This window comes from Mustela nivalis (genome assembly GCF_964662115.1).
Source record: "Mustela nivalis genome assembly, chromosome: 7".
Taxonomy (NCBI): domain Eukaryota; kingdom Metazoa; phylum Chordata; class Mammalia; order Carnivora; family Mustelidae; genus Mustela; species Mustela nivalis.
The window spans coordinates 16,294,575-16,316,206 of record NC_139026.1 but is presented as its reverse complement, the minus strand read 5'-3'; the positions used below and the strand labels follow the sequence as shown (position 1 = coordinate 16,316,206).

Here is a 21,632-nt window from a genome sequence, read left to right as displayed (position 1 = left end):
GGTTCTGCTCTCAGGAGGGAATGGGCTCTCATGGCCACATGCTGGTCCCTCTGCCTTCCTGCCTTCTGCGTCTCTTCCTCAGCCTGGCTGTTAGGGCTCTTTGCCCACCTCTTTCAAAAGGAAAGAGGTTTCCTTTCTCCTCTGCCAGCCCTCTGACAGCTTCCCTCTGATATTGGGGTTTTCTCAGAGGCCCTGGCAGTGACACATGATCAAAAGTCAGCCAAGATCTTTCTGAGGCTGAGATGGAGAGAGCGTCTTTCCAGAACTCTAACCGTGTCAGCCTCCTAAGGATTTTAAAGTTGCCACCAACAAACCAAAGTGTTAAGGGAAGGGTTCCTGTGTGCTGGGGTGGAGGCTAATGATTTTCTTAGTCTTTGTCCCTTAGTTCTCAGGGGTGTGATGCCCAGGTGCCTGGTCAGACCTTTGCTGGGGCAAACTTCCCACCACGAGATTCTGATTCCTTCCAAAGGAGCCAGACATACCCGGCCTGAGTCCCCACTCCACAGCTCTGCAAACTCCCTGAGCCTCAGTTTCCTTATCTGTAACGTGAGGGTAGTATCACCTCCCAGAGGAGTTGTGGGGATAGCTAGCAGTATTAATAACAGTAAGACAGCTGACACGTAACAGGACTTAATTAACGGGGGGATAATAGGAGCTGATGCTTTTTGAATGCTTATGATATCCCAGATGCTGTGGTAGGCCCTTTGTGTGTTAACCCATTACGGTCTCCCAGTAGCCAGTGAAAAAACAGAGAGGTTAACAACTTGCCCAGGGTCACACAGCAAGTTTGCAGCAGCGGCAGGACCCAAAGCTGAATGCAGGGCACAGGACCTGGGCATGCCATGGGTGATCAGGCCATGTCATTTCTCTTCCCTTCCCCAGGGACGGGGAGGTCAGCAGTCCACCTTCAGTGTGGAGTAACGCCTCCCTCTGTCCCTCTCCCTCTGACCCCTTTCCACTCTTCACTTTTTTCCTTGGCAAGAGCCCAGGCTACATGAGGGACGGCTTTGAGTGGGGGGTGAGCGGAGAATGTCTCCCCTTGGCTGCGGACAGGGGTCTTCTTTCTGAGGCAGCCACTTTGCCATTGTTGGAGACGCATGTGGTTCGTTTAAAAAACCCAGAGTTGTTGGTAAATGCAGTGCCCATCCCCAGCCAAACATTGGGCACTCAGACCCTAGGAACCTGGGGAGCAGCTCCCCCTGCCCGCCAGAGAACCCACACATTTCCAGGGAGGAGCGCAGACAGCCCACTGGCTCAGCGAGTAGCCTGTGGACATCTCACCAGACTAAACAACCCAAGGCTGGGGATTTTTATTCCATTGATTTTTGCACAGTCCGTCCTCTTTTTAATCTACGTGAGTAATCCTGTGCCCTAAATCCCATTAAGGGACTTCCTGACACACCCATCCAATTTGGGGTTTTATCTCCTGAGCGCCACCACCCTATCCCACCTTCCCAAGAGCAGCCGCTTCCCCTGAGCACCTACTGTATGCCGGGGACTCACCCCCAGCCTCGGGTGCTCCCCGTTGGTGCCATTCCGGCCGGTTCGACTGAGGACCCAGGCCCCACCGAGGCCCGGCCAGGCTGCCCCAAGCGTCTACACTGCCGGCGGCCGGCTGCCAAGCAGGAATTTGTTCTGCTCCGGCCCCGATGCTTGCCCTTAATAAATCACTCCCCGTTTCAGTTGTATTGTTAGAGCAGAAATAAAACCTCCTTGGAGTGCCTCATATATCTGCCTCTGGCTTGCTGCCAGGCCCTTTGGCGTGGAGAGAAGCACCCCCGGGAGGTGGTGAGTCCTATAAGCCCGTGAGGGTCCAGGTTAGATTCCGGGAAGGGGGCTGTCTCGGCCCCCCACCCCCCTGCCGAGAGCCGCCTGACGGATGCGACCTCCGCAGCCCTCCCTGGCAAGGGGCTTCATCCTCAGAGCCTAGACGATGGAGCATATCGGGGTGTTTTCGGCACCTCTTCCCCAGAGAGGAAAAGTTACATAGAATAAACTGTTCAGCCTTAAGAAGGAAGGAGGTTCTGGCACAGGGCTGAGCCTTGAGACCGTTCTGCTCGGTGCAACCAGGCGGACGCAAATGGACAGATTCCGTGTGTTTGTACCTCATGAAGGACCTGGAGGGCCGGATTCATACAAGGCAGAGCATAGAAGGGTGGTTGCTAGGGGCAGGGGGGGAGGGATTGGGGGCTAGTGTTCACGGGGGCCAGAGCTCCAGTTTGGGGAGCTGAAACATTTCTGGACTGGGCGGCCGTGGTCACAGAGCGATGTGAACTGTACACTGAAAAATGGTGATGGCTGATCTTATGTTGTGGGTGCTGTACCATAGTTCGAAAACAAATAAGAATTCTGCGTGGTTTTCTGCTCGCATCACTGCCCAGGGAGCTTGTACCTTGTAGAGTCATTTGCTCCGAAGGGTCAGGGAGGAGCTGACAGGGTCTCAGAGCAAGGTGCTCGCCCTCGGGCCTTGTGCTGCCCCTCCAAGGCCTCTGTGCAGATTTCCTGGGGCTGGTCTTGGCTCAGAACAGTCCTTAGAGAGCTGCTTCCATCCTTCCCTTCTCCTGGGGATTCAGTCACAGAGCCTTTGGGCCGGGCTCTGGTCCGTCCTGTCGGACAAGAGCGAAACGGAGACCAGAAGAGGCCACGTGGCTTGCCTCAAGGGACACGTCACGTTATTGTAGGGCTGACGGAGAAATGCAGGTCGCCCAGTCAAAGTTGAATTTCAGATCAGCGAGGAGTAATGTGTTGGTATAAATATGTCCCATGCAATATGGGACATACTCATACTAAAATTACCTGAAATTCTGATTTCAGTAGTGGTTTGTATTTTCTTTGCTACATCTGGCAGGCAACCCGGGGTCTTGTTTCCCAGTAACTTAGCACTTCAGAACCTGAGGCGGTGACAGGGTGTTGGCAGGAGGGACAGACATGTCAGATACCGGGGTGACCTTGGGCGAGTTCCTCGGCTCTCTGAGCTTCTGAAATACGGATGATAACAGCGTCTTCCTCATGAAATGGGCAAGGGTTGAAACAGCACCCATGAAACCCTTAGCACAGTGTGAGCTCACTTAGAAGCAACACTTTTCCAGTTATTCTCGGTATTTTGTTTCCTTGATGAATGAAAGATAAACATGTACTTAATGTGCGCTAGGCTGTGACACCATAGCAGGAAAATCACGGTGTGAGGGCCTGGCTTCTCATCCCAGCCTTGCAGTAACACGCTGTGTGACGCTGGCCGAATCAGTGCTCTTCTCTGGGTCTCGGTTTCCTCACTTGACGGGTTTTCCACTCACCAAAACCTATCTGCCCCATAGCCTACTCTTCCAGGGGCCTGCGTTCTGCTAGGCAGGTCATCAGACTCTTGATGGGATCAGACAGTTCCGAGGTGGCTTTCAAAATTACACCCCAATATCCCTATTACTGATTATGTTTTTTCATTCTGAAGCGTGCTTCCCCTGGGTCTCCAGGCACTGCACAAGGCTCTCCTGTAGGTTTGCTCACTTAGTGCTCAAAACCATGAGAATTAGGTGTTCCTTAACCCCCACACTGAGCTAATGACTCTCAGGACTCAGAAAAGCTAAGTCAGGCACGCAGGGTCACACAGCCATCTTGTGGCAGGTCCTGACTTGCTACCCTGGTCTTCCTGAACACCCGTTCTTACCATCCTATACACACCAGGGATTGATTTCTCTGGAGGGCTGGGAGGGGGCGAGCAGGGTTCTACAGCCACAGCCCCAGGTCAAGTCTCCCGGGAAGGATTATCCCTAAGGCAGGTTCACCACTCACCAGACCCAAGCACATCGAGGAGGGGCCATCGGCCTGGTTCCCAAAGTCTGATAGGGATGGAGCAGGGAATGTCTTCCTCACCACACTGCCCCCACCATCTTGAGTAATCAGGATGTGAGTGGGCAACAGAGGCCTCTTCTTTAAGCCTTGTTGCCCATCCTTTAATGAAGTAGGGTTGGCAAGAAAAGTGCCTGCCGTCAAGGCGTCCTTAGCGAGGCCTCCATCGACCAGAGGATGGGACAGAAAACAAATCAGCCCCCTCCCCTCACGGCAGAGAGAAATAATTGCCTGCTTCGTGAGGGGTGCTTAGAGTCTCATCTGAAATCCTTAGCAAACTACATAACCAGCAACCGTTCCGTCCTTTGTTTTAGGTCCAGCTTCAGAGTTCAAAGGAGTTTTTGTCCTTTTCATTATCAGACAGACCATTTAGGAAGTTGGGTTCTGGGTGGTCTCTGTGACCAGCGGAGATCATACTGTACGTCCCCCGGATGGAGAGTCCAAGCTCGAGGTAGACGCGGGACCTGCCCCTCAGCATGTTCTAAGAGAAAAGCAGGGCAGCTGGGCTGAAATGGAAGCCTGCGGGGCTTGTAATTAAAAGGCAGTGGTATAAACCAGCGGCCCGGGATAAGTACCTGCTACAGCAAACTGAAAACGGGCCACTTCCGCAAAGCAGACCAGAGAATCCCCGCGACGGCCGGCCCCTGGGAGTGGGATGGGCAAGGGGCGGCCTGCCTCCGCCTTCCCATCTCTGCACGCTCCCGCTGCCCCCAGACAAGGGAGCTCTGCAGCCCTGCTCCAAATGGGAGTTTCTAGGAAGAGCCCTCCCAGTGTACTGGTGGAATGGCCTAGGATTTGGGCAGGGGGCGCTTTAAAGGCTGCTGTCCACCCGCTGAAATGTCAGAGTATAATTTCTCGCAACTGTTGGAGTCCTGTGTGTTTGAACTGGGCTTAGCTGTGCATGAGCAGAAGCAGCTGCCTGATGAAGTGCATACGGCTGGCAAGGTTCACCGTGGGTCAACAGTCCGATGACCTGCCCTGCAGAACTCCGGCCCCTAAAAAAGTAGGATGTGGGGCAGATAGGAGGACTAGGGAAGATACTAGGAACAAATCTAGGACATGTCCGTTTGTTAGGACAATTAAGAAGAACGGTTTTGCCCACTTTGCAATTTTGTCTGTTCTACCCATGTAGTTATGAGCAGTTATGTCTCCATGGATTGAGAAGGAAGCAGCTGGGCATTGATTTGGCCACATCTCCCCTCCCCCCCACCAAGTGAGGACATAGACATGGCAATAACAAATTACATTGTTTAGAACCTTCTAGAAGGAGTGGTGCCTCCCCTCTACCTTCCACCAATCGTTGGGGGTTCCTAAGATCTTGACTGTTCAAATTTTGTGTTATATCCCTTGGGGTCTTACGTTCAGGATCCTTTAAGGTCATAACCTTGCTCCTGGCTCATCCCGTTCAGCCTTTTGAGACACAGTGGAGGTGTGAACCTGGCCAGGAGCTGTCCTCAAAGCCTGGGAAGTGTTGCAACTGCCCAGGTGCCTGAAGTTACACCAACCCAAACAGAAATTCACTCCTCAGAGCCCAACACTGGAAGGCTGTGGCGCCGTCAAGATGGCCAGTGGGAGTGGTGGGCCCTGGGAATGCAGAGTTCTGGGGAGCAGTTCACCACAATCCCTGGAGTGGTATGTTGGATGGTAATGGATTGGAGATGATGAGATTGAACCAACCCGACTGCCACCTAACATGCTACAGATCCCTGTTTGTTGAATGAATGAATGAATGAATGAGTCAGTCCATCAGTCAATCCATGTGCTTTCAAAACCAAGTTTAGACAGAAATCTACGTTCAGAACCCAAGGAGGAAATACTGCATTCTCCAATCCTTTTATTCAGTCTTATTCAGTAGGTGTTTGGTAAGCATCTTCTATGTGCCAGGCAATATTCTAGATACTGAGGACACAGCAGGGAACACAATATGCATAGAGCCTCCGGACTGGTGAGAGGACAAGCCAATGGTCACAGCCTCACAGAAGCGCTGGAAAGGAGGACAGGGCTCAGGAAGCTCCCCCAGGAAGCATTATATTGTAGAGGTCTGACGTTATAAGAAGTCAGCAGCTAAAAGAAGGGGAGAAGAAGATCCAGGCCCAGAACACATTCCTTCTGGAATATGTTGGGGTAAAATCCAGTATTGAACAAGTGGATGGCCTCTAGACATCACATGATTTTAGAAAACAATAATAATAATAGAAATAATAATGGCTATGATTTCTCGCTGCTCTCCATCCAAAGAAATTTTCACATCCTATTCATGGGCTGTCACTCTAATTGAGTAAGTAGTTCCTTTAGAAATAATTAGAGATTGTAATCAGTCGCTATTCAGAAGTCTTGCAGGAACTAATTTGCAAGTCTCTTCAGGGTTGGCCTCAAAATTTCCCCAAAGCTGTGACTACACGTACATCAAAGCCCTGGGGATCCATGCTGGATTTCAGAGTGAGAGAAAAGAGAAAGTCAGACACCCCCATCGTCAGCATACGCACAGTGTCTTGCCGATTCAGAAGCATCTGGAATGATTAAACAGTCTTCAACTCTAAGCTCCTCTTAAAAAAAAAAAAAAGAAAGAAAGTAAAGCCCAGGTCAGTTGGCATCACCAAGGACTTTGTTGTCTTTCAGAAGCAAGGAGTTGGGAGGTGGAGCCGGACCGGCCCCTCAGACACCAGCCTCCCCTCCCTCCATCTGCGGGCATGATGGAGTTTGAGTCCCCGGTTCCGCACAGCGCTCCGCATTTTGCTGTGTCCCTCTGGAAAGTACTAGCTTCAGTGTGCTCCTGTCCCCCTCGTTCTGTTCAGGAAGCCAGTGGAGACCCCTAAAGTTTCCTGAAGTCCTGTCCTCGACCCCTGGGACATCTAGAGGCCCCCTCCCTGCCTGGGAAGGCGACCTCCTGGATGCCACCTGCGCTTATAAAGGCTGGGGTGGGGGCAGGGGGGAGCCTGAAGGGGAGTGGCCGTGGAGGAGGGCGGTGGACAGAAAGGGACAAGGCAGATAGCCAGCATCCGTCCCTCCTTGAACGTGCCGGGTCAAACAGTACTGTCCTCGCTCCCGGCTAACTGTCTCAGAAGGGAAAGTGTGGTGGACAAAACAGTGCCGTGGCCATTAGAACCGAAGAACACAGCTAGAAGACTACACCGAAACATTAATAATGACCTCTGGTAACTGGGAGTTTGGGCGATTTTTGTTTTCCTCTTAGTCTTACGGTTTATCCCTAATGAATGAGTACCTTCAGTGTCTAGAATTGTTTTGAGAATTGTGGCAAGAAAGAAGAAAAGAGAGACAGAAGCAGGGACAGAGAGGCCCAGGGAAGCTGGCGGAGAGGCAGACACGCGGCTGGAGGGCCGGGGCCGGGCTGTGGGCTCTCGCCTCCCGTCTGACTTCTCCGGCACCTCGAGCCCGCAGCTCTTTGAACCGATCTCCTGTGGCGCCTGTGCCTCCTGTCCAGAGCATGTTATCGGTTGTTGTGATGCTCCAGGGAGAGGTAAGGGGACCTAGCAAATCAGGAGAAACTGTATACATGTGATGAGCTGTTGTCACCTAGTAACTACCACTGAGGTTTTAAACTGTGAGTCACCTGCAGAGGTCTAGGCCTGTGGCACAGATGGGTCTCTGGAAGCGGGGCCCCAGAATCTGCATTTTAACAAGCAGGCACATGCCCTTTACCTGCCTTGTGGGTTCCCGTGTTCTTTAAAGTTTGAGGTCCAGGCACAGTTTAGCGCAGACAGCATCATGGCAGGAGCGTGAGAAAGGGAGGTACAGAACCCTATAGGGCAGGCACGTGGTGGCTCAGGGGTCAGCCGAAACGTGTCTGAGTTCGCCGGGAGCCGGATAAAGCTCGGGAGTGGCAAGCTGGACTCAGAATGACTAAGGGGGGGGAGGCCTGGGGTGTCTGGCTGGGGAGCACCTGGGAGCCAGGGACTTGGACCAGGAGGGAAAGCAGCCCCTCTCCAGGCCTCCCTCCCAGGCTGTGTGTCAGGCAGGCTGGGTCGGTGATTTTGCCCTCTCTGTTCCCTGATTTCCACCTGCCCTCAGGACCAGGGGCTCTCAGTAGCCCTAGATGGTTGCGCAGACTAGCACTCGGTCCCCTAAGCTATCGGTGGCTGGCTGGTGTCAGATGACAACAAAGCCCCTCAAACACAGGGCAGCGGTGGGGCCTGCCTCTTGGACCTGCTACTCACTGGTTCCCTTTCACCAGACTCTGAGCCTGCCTGGCTGCCCGTGCAGATGCTCCACTCGTGACCAACACGCTCAGGAGCCTCCTGCCTGGGTTGGAATCCTGCCTCTGTCACCCCCTCACTGTGTGACCTGACACCAGTTACTTAACCTCTCTGCACACTTGGCCTCTTGGATCAAACAGGAAGAAGGATGGGGCCTGCCAGAGAGGGTTGTCATGGGGGCGTCCACGGACGTAACCACACAAGAGCCTCGTGGCAGGGCGTGGCCCATGGCGGCAAGGAGGCCATCGTTATTAGCTACGGATGACATCGGTCCATTCTTCATCCCCGCAACCATTTACTGAACACCTACCCTGTTAAGTACAGAGAAGGAGCTAGAAACAGAAGGAGCTTGGGGTCTGGGGCCGGAACAGGTGTGAAACAGCTTCCCGTGACATGGTGTGATGATAGCGGTGTGCCCAGGACCTGGACGGCGCGGAAGACCGAATGGCTGCCTCACTGACTAGCTTAGAGGAGGAGACATTTGGTTGGGCGTTGAAATAAGAGGAGGCAGAAGGGATGGGGGGGCTTGCAGGTGGACAGTAGAGCTGTGAGAAGTCCAGCTACAGTGTGACAGCCTCACTCTGGCTTTGTAGAGTGGGGACAGGTGTCCTGTGGCTTTCCCACCCTCCGTCTCCGTGGGAGGTTGACCGATGAACCCAGAGCTTCTCTGGAGCAGAGAGAAGGTGCCCTAGCTCCCCAGGAGGGCTCTCGGGGCTCCCTCCTTCTTGCTGGAAGAGTCCCAGCTGAGGAGATAGCCCGCTGTCCCTGCTGTGCGGGATGTAACTCTCACAGGAAGCCCCTTGGAGCTCCCCAGTGTCGATGGCGGGGCAGGGACGCGCCTCTTCTCTCCTTCACTGACTTTCAGCAGCTCTTCTGTGTCCTTCTCCACGTGGCCCTCTGCTCTCTGCTCGAGAGCTGTCTCCCTGCGGCCAGTCTTTACCATCCACCCCGCTTCATCCTGTGTGTATGTGTGCCTAGACATGAGCGGTTCCTCTGGCCTTCCAAGCCAAAGAACACAAACTGGCTGGAACCTTCCTGGGAGGGCTGGTTCGCTGCTCACGCGGGTGTTGGGGAAATGGAGGGAGAGTGGGCGTCCTCGGGACCAGGAACCAGACCCCTCGGGGGTTGGCCCCTCAGCATTGCCATCTGTAAGTCACAGATGAGCTTATCCACCTCTCAGGGTTAAGACGATTCAGGAAATGACACGTCAGGTTTCTAGCACCACGTGAAGGTTTCCAGAATGTGCGTTCTCTTCCCCACCCCTTCCCGGGGTGAGGTCCCTGAGTTCGATGATGCCAGATGTGGTTTTGAATGAAACTGTAGCCTCCCCCAAGGAGCGTTCATTCACCAAGTCGCTTTGAGTGCCTGGCGCTAGGCGGAGACGTCAGAATACAGCTGTGGAGACAGATGTGGAGCCTCCCCCTTTGGTCTCACAGCCCGACAACTGCTCCGGCTTTTGTTGGAGTGTGAGGGCTGGTGGGTCTGCCTCCCCATTCACCTCCCCCACCCTGGGCTCAGAGGCGGGAGTGGTGGTGGGTTACATTCATGCCCTGTGTGGCCTTGCCAGCATCCCTGTGAGTCCCCGCGGTGTGGACCAGACTCTGTCCCCAGCATCCGAGAGCCCCATCTGTGTCCACTGCGTCCATGAGTTCCAGCAGTGTGCATCGGGCTGTGTCCTGACATTAATAGGTCCCAGTGGTACGGACAGAGCTGTGTCCCCCACGTCCATGGGTCCCAGTGGTGTGGACCCGGCTGTGTCCCTGGTGTCAACAAGTCCTAGCAGTGTGCACCAGGCTATGTCCCCCGTGTCCATGAGCCCCAACTGTGCACACCAGGCTGTGTCCCCTGCATCCATGAGCCCCAGTGGTACAGAGCACGCTCTGTCCATGGCATCCATGAGTCCCAGCAATGCACACCAGACTGTGTCCCCACGTCTGTGAATCCCAGCAGTGAGGACCGGGCTGTGTCCCTGGTGTCTGTGAGCCCCAGCAGTGTGGACCTGGCTATGTCCCCAGCATCAACGAGTCCTAGTAGTGCACTAGCAATGCACCCCCACGTCCGTGAGCCCTAGTGGTGTGGACCAGGCTGTTGTCCCCAGCATCTCTGAGTCCCAGAAGTGCACACTGGGCTGTGTCCCCAGTGTCCATGAATCCCAGTGGTGCACACTGGGCTGTGTTCCTAGCACCCATAAGTCCCAGCTGTGTGAACTGGGCTGTGTCCCCAGCATCAACAAGTCCTTAGCAGGGCACACCAGGCTGTGTCCCCGGCATCTGTGAGCCCCAGCCGTGCCCACTGGGCTGTGTCTCCCATGTCCGTGAGCCCCCATGGTGTGGACCGGGCTGATTCCCTCACGTCAGGTCGGCTATGTCCCCGGCATCCATGAGTCCCAGCAGAGTGCGCCAGACTGTGGCCCCCATGTCCACGAGTCACAGCAGTATGGACCGGACTGTGCCCCTAGCATCAGTGAGTCCCAGCAGTGTGGACTGACCTGTGTCCCCAGTATACTTGAGTCACAACTGTGCGCACCGGGCTGTGTCCCCCACATCTGTGAGTCCCAGCAGCGTGGACCAGGCTATGACCCTGGTGTCCATGAGTCCCAGCGGTGCGCACCGGGCTGTGTCCCCGGAGCCTCTGAGTCCCAGCAGTGCCGACCGGGCTGTGTCCCTGGCATCTGTGAGTCCCAGCGGTGCGCACCGGGCTGCACCAATAGCATGTCCTGATCTGGCTCCTGTGCCAGAAGCTGGCTGGGCTTTTCTACACGTATGCCCACTGTGGAAGGCTATGGTAACTCTACGAACATCCCCAGCGCTTAACCAGGTCCTGGCAGGAAATCCAGACTATGGCATGTTTTAATGGCTATTTCAACCCCAGGGGCACTTGTGGCCTAGAAACCAAATCATTGGACTTTCACTTTTCAAAAATCCAGCTTTCACCTGGGAAATCAAGCTTCTCGCTCAATCTCTGAGCCTTTCCCGGTCTCTTTTCCCTTCTCCACCCGCCTCCAAAGGGTCGGTGAGAGACTCCAGGGTGGGCAGTGAACAAGAGTCCCACAGGACTAATGATAAAGCACCTGTGGGTATTTAGTGGCTGAAATCACCCAGTCCCCGTGTCCCTCAGGTCACAGTGAGTGCATCAAAACCCGAGCTCAGCCAGGTAAATCCCACTCACAGGTGTCACGGACATTTGCTGAGTCCGGGCTGATGACATCATCTGGCGATACCCTCAGCCCCTCTCATTGGGACCCTCCTTCCCAGCTTGCTGATCACTTAGGAGACCAGATGGCAAGACACATGGTGATTTATTTTGCGGCGACAAAAGGAATCCGAATCTTTCTTCCTCTCTGGAGCTCCGCATCTCTTAAGTACTTTTTAAGCACTTGTTTCTGGGCACAAAATCCAGAAAGAAGGCATCAGCCTTGGGCTTTGAACTTGATGTGGATCATCTGGTTGAATCCTGTGTATTTTGTGTGGTGTTACCGGCCCCATTAGAGACGAGTGAACCGAGGCGTGGGCCACTTAAAGGACTTGTCCAACGTTGCACAGCTAGGACCCTCCCCTGCCACCTGACCTATTCCCCTCGGCTCCAGAGACGATGCCCTTTCCACAGTGCTGAGCTGCTTCTGGGCTCTTTAACTAGAAGACGGCGTTGATGAGAAGCCCCCTGCGTGTCGTATGGAAGGCATGAGGCCAGATGTTGAGTTTTGCTTGATGGATTATCTCCGATATTTCAAGCTTGAGATTCCTCTGGGATCTTTCAGGATGATGACCACGGACGGGACAGGAAGTCCAACGGCCTCGAGAATGAAATGAGTGCGCCGTGTTCAGTGGAAGGGAGAGGAGGAGGAAAGAGGGCTGTTTTGCAGCGAAGGCTGCTGGGAAAGAGGCCAGTGACTCAAGCTTGTACAGCGAATGCCCAGCCCGGCCAAGCTGGAGCTTTGCCCTGAGGCCTCCAACTCCATCTCATGGATTTCCAGATGTTTCTGGTTAGAAGTTTCTATAAACCTCTGAGAAAATGCCCTGCCCTTCTGGATTCTGGCCTGGTTGAGGAGCCCTTGGGCTGGCCAAGCTGTGGCAGAGCCCAGAGAAGCAGGGTGGGCAGGGGGCCAGCCCCGCGGTGAGGGCGTCTAAAGAAGCCTGTGTGGATGGCTGGGCTCCTGGTGAAGCCTTTGCTTTGCCCTCATCTGACTGAGTAGGGCCTTCAGAGAGCAGCCCTTTGAGATGCTGGTTCAGTTCTGAGCTCCTCCAGGTGCCCATGAAAGACTGGGGTCCTCTGGACCCTGTTAGTTCCCTAAACAGACCTGTAGATGTGCTAGAAGGCAGTGTAAACCACCCTGAAAATCCAATTTACGAAAGCCAAGGAGAAACACGTCCCTCTGCCTTGAGGTATCCTCATCATAGATCTTCCCAGAAACCAAACATGGCTTCAGGGACAAGAAGGCAAAAAGCATGCCCTGTGGCTCTGAGAATCAAAACGAGTGGTATCGTTGGGAAGAAAACCTCATTTCCCTTAGCACCATTTATGGATGATCTCTATGGGATATGCTGCTTAACCAGTAAGTGATGGTGCTTTTTAAACCTCCGTAAGAACTTTAGGAAGGGAATTTATTATTGTTTTATTGAGCTAGAATGGACATAGAACATTAGTTTCAGGTATACAAACTGATTCGACACTTGCATAGCTTGAGAACAGATCACCATAATAAGTCTAGTTACTATCCATCGGCACACAGTCATACATTTTTTTTTTTTTCCCTTGTGGTGAGAACTTTCAAGATCTATTTTCTAGCAGCCTGGGGAGTACGGTTCAATCAGAACTTCCTTCCTGAGGGTTTATTTAGTTCAATACTCATCGCCCAAGTGTGTCTCCTGCCCTGAAAGCCATGCCTCCCCTTCAAGGTAGATCTGAGGGGTGGACTGGCCTGTGTGCTCCCGGCTGTTCCCGGCGGGAATGGCTGAGGCCACAGAGGCAGTCAGCGTGAGGGTCACGGGCTTGGGCTACAGACCCGTGCTCCAGAATTGGACTGCCAGGGACAAATCTGGGCCCCACCACTTTACAAGGTGTAGGCCTTGAGATGTGTGTCTAAGTAGTCTGAACCTCAGCTTACTCCTCTGTAAAATGGGTAATGCTTCTCAGGTTATCGTGGGGTTCAACAGTGGCAGCTGCCAGCTGCTTAGGAGGCCTGGCATACAGCAGGCACCCCCGTCCCAGTGCTGAGGTCCCACCAGCGCTTCCCATGTCCCCACCCCGCAGGCCACACTCCAGTCACAAAGCATCCAGCTCGCGGTGGAAGCCCACACAGGATATACTTTGAGGAATTCCCAGACCCAGGGTGGCTCTGAGTATCCGTGACTTCACTGAAGGATGGAGAGTTCCCCTCTTCTCCCGGCCTCGGTCTTCCTGGTCTGTCCCTCTCCTGCCGCCATGTCTGATCCCCTCACTGGGCCCAGTGGCTCTGCTGCGCCATGACGGTTACTCACGCCGTGCTGCCCTCCATAAACGCCACACCTGCTCTTCTTCCTTCTTCCCCCGGAGCCTGCAGGTGAAGCTGTAGTTTTCTGGATCATTCTGTGTCCCTCCAGACCTCACACGGACCCTTCGCCCAGCACGTTCCGCAGGCCAGTCCAGAAAAACACAAGGGGGGAGGCAGGCTTGCGTCTCTCCAGTGACTGTGGTTTTTGTGTCTTTCTAAAGAAGACGGAAATAGAGGACGGGCGATCCCCCGCCACCGGCTCGTGCGCCCAGAGTCCGGCCCCGAGGAGGCGCGGAGCAGGGGAGTGAAAGGGACGCCGTAGGAGGGGGGGCCACGGCTCTCTCCTGTGAAGGCCTGGGTGTCCCCAGCTGTCACCAGGTTACTTTGTTCCCTGGAGCTGAAGGGTTTCCCGCCCGGAGGCTACCATCGCCCCAGGAAGTCGATTCATTCATGAAAATCAGCCCCCCTCAGACCCTGACCCCACTCGCTTGTCTGCATCTGTTCGTTGCCTTGGCTCAGAGAATGCCACTTAGTGTATAAAAAAAGATCCCCAGCAACCCCCCTCGCTCTGGCAGTGCAATTATGTCTGTGGGGCTTCCCTTCTGGAAGGTCTGGGGTGGGGTGTGCCGCAGCCTCCCGTGGGCCCCCCGGTCCCTGTCCCTGCAGGCCCCCAGCCTGAGCAGAGGGGCTCTGGCCTTTGTCGCCCGGAGTCTCCCTGCTTCCTCTGTCCCCACCCCGCCCCCTGCCTACAAGGTCTTCCTTTCCCCCAGCTTCTTATCTCTCCAGCCTCTCAGGAACATTCCTTGGGGACCTCATTGTCTACCAAGGCAGGGGCCCACACTGTCTATCCCCCTTCACCCCACCCCTGCCCTGTGAGGCACTCCCGAGCATTTATGTGCCGAGGCAGACAGAACTCCTCGTCTGGTCTTTCTCCCCTCCTTTGAGGCAGGTTGCTGAGCCCATTTCACAGCCAGGGAAGCAGAGGCTCGGGAAGGCCCAGGCGTCCAGACAGGAGGGCCTAGATCCAGGAGTGTGACAGCAGTGTAGGCCTGGTCCCTGGAGGAGCACTTGTCGGCTGCCACACAGCATTGGGATCTCTTCCTTTCCTCGTCTGTGGGCCCAGGTAGAAAGATTCGTCTCCCCACGGGCTGGTGGAAGGTAGCAGGGATGTTTCCTACGCTTCACAGAGACAGTTTAGCACCTCAGAAAGGGCACTGGCCTGCTCCTCGCTCTGTCCCTGAATCTCTCCCTGTGTCACCAGCAAGGGCTGCTGGGTGGATGGAAGGGGAAGGTGCCGCTTCCCGTTGCAGCCTTAGCTCTGGGCGTGGAGGAGTTCCCATCTCTCGGGCTCAGTGTTGCCGTCCGAAAATCAGAATCAGTTGTGCACTGAGGTGTTTTACAGCGCTAAAGCTGGGTTCCCAGGACTCTGGGGGTGTGCAGTCCCTCCAAGGCTCTCCAAACAGAAGGGCGTTCATGCCTCTGATGCCATTAACTTGAGGGTGTCATATCCATCCGTTGGCCGGGGTCGAGATCCACGCTGTCCTGTGCGGTTCTGTTATGTGTTCCCAGCATGACCTAAAAAACAGCCCAGGTGCACAGGCTTCTCGGCACACAGCAAGCGAATGCACCCGCGTCTGTCCCTGCAGCACTCTGTGACGGCCTTCTTGTTACAGTTCCATGGTCCCAAATGGGCCATCCTTAAAAGAGGGAGAGGCGGAAGGTGACAGAACATCTTAGTACTGGAAAGGCTTTAAGGTGTTGGCCCCAAACTCATCATCTCTAAGTCCTGCACGTGGTGGACACCGAGTGGCACTTGGGACACCGAGTTAGCCAGGAGCTGTCCCAGCAGCCTCGGACAGGGCAGCGGTGAACTCATACCAGTCATGGCACTGTGGCTGTGATCAGGATGGAGCAGCTTGAGGCCAAGGGGACCGGGGGAAGGCGGTGGAAGCAGCTCCTTGGGGGCACTAGGGGAGGGGCCAGTGGAGGCGGTGTCCCCTGGCAGAGCTGAGAAGAGGGCTCTGGAGGCCCCTCTGCAGCACTGGCTCAACCTCCCCACTTTGTGAAGGGCCAGCCGTCCCCCTGCAGGAGACAGACCACACGCAGACACAAGGGCCCAGCGGAGTGGCGCGTGCATACCTTCACAGCAATGAGGAACGGGGATATTGCTGTAACACGTGACCCGATCATGAAATACATCAGCCTTTTTGGGTGTTTCTCATTCGAGAGTTCACTTCCCCTGCAGTCCCGTGCATCGGCGTAGTCTGTTAGTGCATACTGACAGGGGGTCTCCATCCAGCTGGGAAATCGCTCTTCAGACCACCCTTTGGCCTACCAGCTGCTGTCGTGTCCCGTGGCCGTGAGTCAGCTCTTCTGCACAGATGACAACTGTGTGGGACGTTAAACGTGGAACCCACTCGCATAAAAGCAACCCTCAGTCAGCAGTGCTCAGAATGGAACACAGGTCCACCATCCTTGGGTTTCGCTTGTAGAATTACCACGGGACAGCGGTCAAGGACAGGTACGCAGGACAGCCATACCCTGAGAGTCAGATCCTCTCAGGAATCCACATTCGCTAGGCACCCACCAGGACCCTTACGTAAGGATCGGGAGCTGCTGTGGAGTGACAGGCTCGCCGTTCTGCTGGCCACTTACGAAGCAGCCCTCTGTAATGGGATACATGCTAATGACAAAACAAATTGCCGTTGACCGGGGGCCTACTCTGTGCGTGGCACCCTGCCAGCTGCTTTCTTCGTGGGCGCTCACTGAATCCTCAGACCAACGCTGAGAAGTAGCCACTACTGTCCCCATTTTATAGATGGGAAAACCGAGCCCTAAAGGGATCAAGTGATATGGCAAAATAGGAGTAGCTGAACATTCTGGGGAGTCTAGGAAAGGAACCAGTGAAACCAGTTGGTCCAAGGAGGGGGAAACCAGGAAGAGAAGTTGGGGCTTCAGAGGTCCCTGACTTGGACATCACCCTCCGGGAGGCCCCTCCTGGAGGGGTGCCGTCAGTCAGAACCTTGGCTGGGAGACAGTTTGAGCATTCGAAGCCGTGCCATGGAAACTTCCTCCCTGCTCCCCCCAGCCAGCAGGGACTTCCGAGGGCCCCCAAGCGTCGGTCGGCAGGTGCACATTACCCCTGTCCTCGGAGTTCTGATTTCCCAGGAAACCCAGCCTCCCAAGCAGCGTGGGGGCCACGTCCCTTCACCATTGTCCCTGTTCCTGGCTACCATTCATGGGAAGCCGGTCCAGCTTGGCAGCAGCCCCATCCCTACGCCGGCGCCCCTCCCACACCCTGCCCGGGGCCTCCGGAAGCCCAAGCAGCTGATCTAAACTGGAAACGCAACCCCTCCAGCCGCACCTGGCCTGGCTGAAAGGGAGCCCCAGCAGCACGCACCCCACGCCAGGCCTTCCCAGGGCGGCCCTTGGCTCCAGCACCCTCCCGCACGATTTCCCTCCTCCTCCTTCCTGGCTTCACCAGATGGGTGGAAAGTGCCAGTCTCAGAGGCTGTCGCAGCTCTCCGGAGTCCGTTTCCAGCCGACGCCTGGAGTCCCGGCGCTGCTGCTGCAGGGGCTGTGCCAGAAACCTCTGTGGAGAGATGATGTGGGGCTATAGGTTTAGGCACCTGGAAGCCCCCGCAGCTGTTTCAGCCATGCCCACGTCGTATGTGCCAGGTTCGTGGAGAGACGGGAGTAAACAAGAAAGTGAAAGCTACCGGCCCTTCAGGAGCTTGCATTCTGGAAGGGAGAGCCCCACAGAATAAGTACAGCGGGAGAAGAGCATCAGAAGGACGCGGGTGAGCACTAATGCAGAAAGGGGCCGGGAGAGCTGAGGTTCCGGTGGTTTCTCTTAATAACTCCTGCTGATTGACAGCTTTCCAAATGGCTCCCAGGGGCTCCTGCCTGCAGTCTGGCCGGTTCCACCCGGGGTTCCCCCCAGCCGCAACCTCAACTTCTCCCGGGTTCTGCTCACTGAGCTGATCTGCTGGGACCAGGTCAGGTACTGCGTGGAACACCTGCCCCTCAGAAGAGCACCTCCTTACCAGCCCTGGTGTCCTCAAATGCCTGGGTGAGGGCGCCAGCTGGTGGCCCTCAGCAAACCCAGCCCAAACAAGCACGGTTTGGCCCACGTATTAAGACCATTTTTTTTAATTGTAGCTAACATTTAAGAATGCCAAGATTTCACATAAAATCTGGTTTTCTGGCTCCTGTTGAGAAATGGAAACATCTTGAAAGACCAGGTTCCCATTCCCTCCTGGCAACAGGAGCCAGATTGAAGAGGCATCACTTACTTTCAGCGGCCCAGGGACTTCTGGCAGGCTCTGGAAGGTGGATTGAGTTTGTGACCCTCATCCCAGTCACAGATTTAAACCCTGCGCATGAAAGAAGTCATTTAGCCATTAGCCTGAAACCTCTCTTTGCTTCTTTCTGCCCTCAAAGCTCCGGAGGTTAACCTCCCCTCAGAGCCCTTGGCTCCCTGTGGCCTTGTCAGCTGAGCCTGGCTGGGGTTCCGCTTCTGGAGGCGAGCAGTGGGCCCTCGGGCACCCAGCGTCTCCTGTGCCTCTTCCTCGCCTCATCTGCCAGAGCTCAAAATGCTCCCCATCTGTGCACCCCCTTCCTTCTTCCTTTTGCTTCTGGAAGGTAGGAGAAGCTCCTGCAGGCCTTCAGCCCTTGTAACCAAACAGCCCCTGCTTCCTCGGTGACAAGTTTACATCCTAAGCAACCAGTTTCCTGGCACCATTGAACCCTTTAGGCCTTGTGACAGATTCAGCCCAGATTGTTTCTTTAAAGAGTCAGTATTTCTCTCCTTTCTTTTCTGAACATAAAAGTGGTTAAGCATTATGTAATTCCTTGTGGTTCCCTGAGGATGCATCCAAACATGGCTGAGAACTGTGGCCTTCTCGACCTTTGACCTGCGGCCCTGCCGAACGAACGGAAAGCCCCTTCACCTTAAATCCGAGGGCTAGGAAAAGGAGTTTTGCCCAGTATCATGCTCAGGCATTGCTTGGGTCCCGTATGTGCTTCAATTTATAGCTGGTGGCATTGGAACCTGTGGGGCTGTGGTTCCCCAGCAGGGCAGCTTTAGAATGCCCTGGGAGCTGGCCGCACTCAGAGCAATTTCAGCTCATCTCTGGGGCTAGCCCCAGGACTCAACAGGTGTTTAGAGCCTCTCCTGTGATCCCAGGGAACTGCCAGGGGAGAGACCCTGGGCTACAGCGTCTCTACCCTCCAGATGATAACTCCTGGGGGGAGGGGTGTGGACCCCGGGAGGCCACACAATGCAGGGTCTCAGAGCACAGCCCCAGTCCCGAGCTCCCTGATCTTGAGCGAGTGACTTAGTCTCCCTGTGCCTCAGTTTCCTCCATCCGTAAGCTGGGACCAGGAGGATACCTATCTGCTAGAGTGCGGGGATTAACAGTGCCTGGGACATAGTAGGTGGTTAGGATCCGTGCCCCGCTCTCGTTTGCTGGGGCTGCGGATCCTCCAGTGATCCCTCCAGGCGAGCCCTTTCTGTGAGCGTTTAGGAATTTTTCTGGCAGAAAGAACGGTGCTGGAATCCCAGAGAATCATATCATCAGGTGTCTCTCTCCACCCGTTCTCAGCTTGTCAGGATGACGGCCAGTGCCGGGAGCAGCAGCCGAGGTGCCGGGAGGGGTCTTGTATTAGGATTTCCAAGTGGAGAAACTGAGCCCTGGCCCAGGCGAACAGTGGTTAATGGCAGATTGCTCCAGACCCGCACGCTTGCTGCCTCCAGAATTTACCTTCTCCTCCAGGTTCCCACTTCTCTGCGCCTTCCCCGCCAGGGCAGCAGAACGGAAGAGCTGCTCCTTCCGGTTGGGTTCTGATGTCTGAAAGAAATTGTAAACACCAGGACGATGTTTTAATTGAAAGGAAACCAGTTTTTCTTCCTTTCAAGATGAAACGTAGTGAAGTTTTAAAGACTTTGTCAAACAGTCCCCTCAGTTTGCTACTTAAACTAATTATAGATGCCTTTTTTAACCGTCCAGATTAAAAATAGACCTCAAAATGAGAAAGCAGGATGCAGCCCAGAGCCTCTAGCCATGTTCACGGCTTCCTGGAATCAGGCCTCCTCCGACCTAATTTGTACTTTGGGGAGATCAAACGGAGACAAAGGGAGTCCAGGCTGAGAGCGGAGGTGGTTCCAGGCGCCTCTTAGCAGCAGGCGAGGAACCCGGGTTCTGTGTCCAGAGTTCGAGGGTAGCTGTGAGTTGGTGAGTTCCTCATTACAGAACCCTGTGGTTCTCAAAGTATGGTCCCCAGACTGGCAGCATCAGCATCACCAGTGTAAACAGGCCAAATGGTGCCCCCCACCCCCACCCCAAATTCACATGCTGTAGTAAATCAGAATGTGACCATGCTTGAAGTGAGGGCCTTTGAAGAGGTGATTAGATGAAAATGAGGCCATTAGGTGGTTCTAATCCCGTAGAACTGGTGTCCTCACAAGACAGGGAAGAGACACCAGAGGCAAATGTACACAGAGGGCATCCATCAAGGGGCAGATGTCTGCAAGCCAAAGGGGGGGGGCTCAGAGTAAACCAACCCCCCCAGAACTGTGAGAAAATTAATTTCTTATTTGATTAATTAATTTCCTAATTAAGCCACCCAGTCTGGGGTATTTTGTTAGCAGCCCAAGCAAACTAACATGCCAGGGAATTTGCAGAAATGTGGTCTCAGACCCGGTCCCTGAGCTACTGAATCAGGAACTGGGGGGTGCGACCCAGCAAACCGTGTTTTAACGGGCCCTCCAGGTGACTCCCACGCATGTGGTTGGGAACCACTAACATGAAATATACGTGATACCTTGTGGTAGCCCGAAAAAAGACATCACATGGTTGGACACGTTTGGTCTGCCAACACATAAACCTCCTTTTACTAGGCTCTGGAGAAGTTCCAGTGTGTTCCTTAAACAGGATGACGTGTGTAAAAGTGTCCTGTAAATTCTGAAGCCGTCTATATGCATGAGGTGCAGAGTGGCCGTAGTAGCATTCAGTCAGTGGAATACTCTAGCACAAGCCAGCCGAATCCCAGATGCTCCCTCCTCCGCTGAAATCTGAGTCCTTTAAAATCTTGTAGGGTGTCCACCCCGAGCAGTTGGAATGACACAGAACAAAGGCAAAGAGATTTAGTCACATTTCCCTTTTGTCCCTGCTACTAGGAAGCCCATAGCTAAATGAGATTCTTCATCATGGCCCTCATGGTTAGCGTATTTGCTTTTTCCTCTTTCAATGTGGTCCTTTGTTGTGTTCTCTTCAAATACCTTTGAGAAATTAAAAAAAGAAATGGAGAGAGGAAGGGAGTGAAACAGGACACCGATCTTCCCGCTCAGACAATTATCAGATCCCCTGATAAAGACAGACGTTCTCTCTCAGTGACAAAGGACTGAACTGTTCAGCAGTGCGTCCTCTCCAGTCCCTTGTCTTCCTGGTGTCCCATAGCTGTAGGCTCCTTGGAGAGTTCCCTAACTTGATACTCAGGGAACCTGTTAGTTGCTGAAGAGTTATGACCATTGCAGCAGCTCCCATGAGCCCTTCCTGGGGTCAAGTGCAGAGGTGGCATGACCAGATTTGCATTTTTTAAGGTTGGAAGTCACCGTCTACCTGATCACAGTTTCTCACATGCTATTGGTCCTAATGACAAGCATGGAGAGATCTAGAACTGACCAGGCTGCCATCAGAAATGTCTCCTGCATCATTTTGGCCATGATGGGGCCGTGGGAGGGGCAGAGGGAGAGAGAGAAGCAGACCCCCCACAGAGCACAGGCTGGATCTCACCACCTGGGCACCCCCCCAAATTATTGTAAATTAAAAAACAAATTAAACAATTTTGTGCAAAAATCGAACACTAGAGGTGCAGGTGGCTATCTTCCCCTGCAAGGGGAAGTCCCCATTTGAGAATGTGCTTAGTCTCTTGACCTGTGCCCCAAACCACCACGCAACGCCCCCCCCCCCCCGCCCCTGAGGGGAACCGGCCAGACTTCATTGCAGCAGGTGCACCATTTGTCACCTCAGCTGCTGTGGTGAAAAAGGAAATGGAAAGAGAAAGAAACCTCAAATATCACAGTTCAAAGCCCCATCGAGTTA

The 21,632-nt window shown here is 54.4% G+C and overlaps 2 protein-coding genes across 3 annotated transcripts in view; one reads left to right on the top strand and one right to left on the bottom strand.

Annotated features, from left to right (window-relative positions):
• Positions 1-21,632, top strand: part of CHST11 (carbohydrate sulfotransferase 11) — a 254,347-nt gene that overhangs the window by 219,391 nt on the left and 13,324 nt on the right. The window lies entirely within an intron of this gene.
• The window catches only part of SLC41A2 (solute carrier family 41 member 2), a 178,814-nt gene continuing 169,819 nt past the window's right edge, over positions 12,638-21,632 (bottom strand). Inside the window, exons 12-16 of the transcript XR_014313864.1 lie at positions 19,293-19,379; positions 17,823-17,903; positions 17,009-17,268; positions 15,667-16,193; positions 12,638-15,102 (exon numbers count right to left, since the gene is read on the bottom strand). The gene's annotated coding sequence lies outside the window, so the exon portion shown is untranslated. The remainder of the gene's footprint in view (positions 15,103-15,666; positions 16,194-17,008; positions 17,269-17,822; positions 17,904-19,292; positions 19,380-21,632) is intronic.